A 3,841-nucleotide genomic window follows, 5' to 3' on the forward strand; every position below is an offset into this window, starting at 1 on the left:
GGATAGAATTAATATTTTGTTGTCATTTTATAATCAAATAGCAACTGGGTACAGAATTTCCATCCTTCATACTTTTTCAAAAATAAAAAAAATTCCGTATTTTAAATTTGTTTTTATTTTATGTGTATGTGTTCTGCCTCCATGTATGTAAGTGGACCCGTGCAGCCAAAAGAGGGTATAGGATCTCATAGAACTGGAGTTATGGACGACTGTTAGTTGCCATGTGTGTCCTGGGAACCAAAGCTGGGTCCTCTGTAAAAGCAGACAATGATCTTAACCACTGAACCACCTCTCCAGCCCCAAATTCCAGGTTTTAAACAGCTGCTTATTCTTTTCGCAGTGTAATTAGGCAAATTCATTAATGGTAACTTCAACCTTTTTCTTTGCAGTTTCAGAAAACTCACCCACCTTTTGGGCCTTTTTATAAAACTGGAAGGTTGGCATTCACTTGACTTCACAGTCTGCAGCCAGATCTTAGCAGACAACCATGTCGATTTCAAGGAGCACTATGTTGGATGCTTTTCACAGAGAGAATGGTAGAAGAGCTTGATTATTTTGCAAGATCCACACCACCCGAGTGAGAAGTCTGCCATATGAGCTTATCTCCTGCAGAGTCCAAGGTCTCCTGAAAGACTTCTTTGCTCTCTATTAGCTTCACCATTTTGGCAGCTGCAAGAAGGGATTCGATGAGTGACAACAGGAAGCAATGAATACGGATCTGAGACTCTAGGCCAGACTGAGCTTGGAGCCTAAAGATTCATATATCATATATATATATATATATATATATATACTTTGCACATAAATGATAATTCCCAGGGAGAATGGTAATTCACTCTCCAGACAAATTCAGATTCCAGGTCTAGGCCCCTCTCAACTGAGGGAGTCTCTCTCTCTCTCTCTCTCTCTCTCTCTCTCTCTCTCTCTCTGAGTGTGTGTGTGTGTGTGTGTGTGTGTGTGTGTGCTTCTACTTTCAATAAAACTTGGCTGAGTGGTCAGGCCTTGATTTTTCTACCTTTTTTTCTAAATCAGTGGAGAAAAATAATTCATTCCTGCAGGCCTAAACATCATCCTGATATCATCATCTACACATACCAAATGGCTTATTTGTAAGTATGTACCACCATACTATAATGGGAGTAAGGGTGCTGGTCTTGGGGACAGCTATGTTCTTTCTGTGAGACAAGAGTTCACCCAGTGTGCACAGGGTTGAGCATCTTATAGGGCCCTTGGACCCTCCCTTTCCCTTCCCCCTCATTGGTCCTGCTTGGATATCTGTCTCTGAGTAGACTTCCTTTATGCCACCCTCAGACACAATATCCCTCAGGAGCATGAAGTTTCCATCTTAGGGGACCAGCTCTCACTTTCTCCATCTACCTACATCCTTTCTCAGTCTCCCTCAGGACCCAGAAAATATTTTTTAAATTACTCTTCAATTTCCCTGTAGAGAGTGACTATCTCATGAAACCCTGTCATTATACCAGCCAGCTGTCCTGCATTCATGTGTTCTGAGAGTCCCCTCACTGGATCCAGACAGAAGCTGTTGCTCACTAGAGAGTCTTCAGGAAGAAATATGCATTGCAGTCTCAGCCTCTCAGCCTATTCAAACATCAGCACTTGACAGAAGAGGTCTTTCCTTTTCGGTTTGGTTTTCTGTCATTTCTTTAATGATTATCTCCTCTGAGAAGAAGTTCTTCTATTGTTCTTTACAAATACTACTTTAAGTCTGATCCTTGGGGCTGGAGAGATGGTTCAATGGTTAAGAGCTTGAATTGCTCTTACAAAGGACCTGAGTTCAAGCCTCAGCACCCATATAGTCACTTGCAACTCCATTTCCAGAGGACCCAATGTCTCTAACCTCTGTGGGCACTGACACTAATGTGCACAGACACACATACACAAATAATTAAAAATAATAAAATCATCATTATTTGCTGGACTTTGTGATGCAGGACTTTAATCCCAGCACTATGGAGGCAGAAGCATGCAGATATCTGTAAAACTGAGGCTAGCCTGATCTACACAGAGAGTTCCAGGCCAACTGGGACTACAGGGGACTCTGCATCCCCCCACAAAAATCTCATTGTTAAAAATCTTATTCCCTAGGTACTTTTCTGCTAACTGATGAAGGTATCCCTATCTGCTTTCTCCTTTCCAAGGTAAGGATTATCACTAATACATTCATATATATATATATATGTGTGTGTGTGTGTGTGTGTGTGTGTGTGTGTGTGTGTATTCATTGCACAAAATGACGGCTTCCTTATGACAGTCTTCTCATGCACTCTGCTGGTATTGATCCTATCCGGCTACCCTGTATTGCCTGTCCTTTCTGGTTCCCTTACTCTTTCCCTTCTATTTTCATGGTGTATGTGTGTGTGTGTGTGTGTGTGTGTGTGTGTGAGAGAGAGAGAGAGAGAGAGAGAGAGAGAGAGAGAGAGAATACACATATACATATAGTATTTTCATTTCTGAGGCTGGCTCATTTCACTTGACATGATGATCTCCATTCCACCAATTTTCCTACAATGATACAATTTCATTCTTCTTTACGGCTGAACAAAATCATATTGTGAATTTATAGTACATTTTTTCATTCACTTATCTATTGGTGGATACCTAGGATAATTAAGTAACCTGGCTATGATTAGTAGTGACAGAACAAACATGGAAGTGCATATGTGTCTGTTGTATGCTGATTTAGAGTCCTTCGTGTCTACACCAAGGATCCATATACCTGCATCATATGGAAGTCCTGGTTTCAGTTTTTTGTAAGGTTTTTGTTTGCTTTGTTTTTGCAGAGTGGGAGAATTTGGCACTTTTTTTGGTCCTTTTATTAAATAGAAGTAAACTTGCAATGCTAGTAGAATCTGTTAAAAATTCTGGAGAATGCGGAATAACAAATACAAAACTCTCTACTCTGGCATTGAATGCTCATCAAAACATTTAATTATGAGTAACAAATACAAAATTCTCTACTCTGGTATTGAATGTTCATCAAAACATTTAATTACGAGGTAAAAACAGTCAAGTCACAAGTGTGCATAAAATAGTATACTTTATAAATTAATATTTTTATTGATTTAGGAATTTCATACATTATGTTGATCCTATTCAGAACCCCTCCCCCTCTCCACCCTCTTCCCATTACTCCTACTCCAATTACGTGTCCTCCATTACTATATGCTGCTTTCAAAATATTTGTTTTTTTATTTTTTTATGTGTATGAGTGTATTGCCTGCGTGTAGATAGGTGCACCCATGTCCTGTAATGCCCATGGAGGTCAGAAGAGGGCATCAAATCCCCTGGAACTGGCATTATGGACAACTGTTAGTCACCAGGTGGGTGCTAGGAATTGAACCCAGGTCCTCTGCAAGAACAGCCAGTGCTCTTAACTGCTGAGCCATCTCTCCAACTTGTTTGTTTTTTAAAGGCTTATAAATTTCCTGTCATGCCTCCTACATGCTTCTGGGTCCATAAACAGGAATCTGGTCAACCTACCAGGTGTCATACCTCACACCAGTAAGAAAAACTGATTCTCCCTCTCCTAGCATCCATCAACTGCCAATACTCTGCTAGAGCTGTGGCTTCCTGCCAGTCTACTCTGTCCATGCTGGGCCACTGTCTGACTTAGGTTTGAAAAGGTCTTGTGCATACTGCCGTAAATGCTGTGGGTTCATACATGCAACTACCCTGTAGTTTCAGACAACAAACAGATTCATTCATCTACCACCTCTGACTCTTACATTCTTTCAGATCCCTCTTCTGCAATGATCCCTGAGCCATGGGAGGAGAGGGTGCCACACAGGTGCCCCATTTAGAGTTGAGCACTCTGAAGTCT

General features: G+C 40.9%; 1 pseudogene; it reads right to left on the reverse strand.

Annotated features, from left to right (window-relative positions):
* Nucleotides 1-345: 345 nt before the first annotated feature.
* LOC103727854 lies at nucleotides 346-661 on the reverse strand (annotated as a pseudogene).
* Between the last annotated feature and the right edge of the window lie 3,180 nt (nucleotides 662-3,841).

This window comes from Nannospalax galili, unplaced genomic scaffold (assembly GCF_000622305.1).
Source record: "Nannospalax galili isolate Female #2095 unplaced genomic scaffold, S.galili_v1.0 scaffold169, whole genome shotgun sequence".
Classification (NCBI taxonomy): domain Eukaryota; kingdom Metazoa; phylum Chordata; class Mammalia; order Rodentia; family Spalacidae; genus Nannospalax; species Nannospalax galili.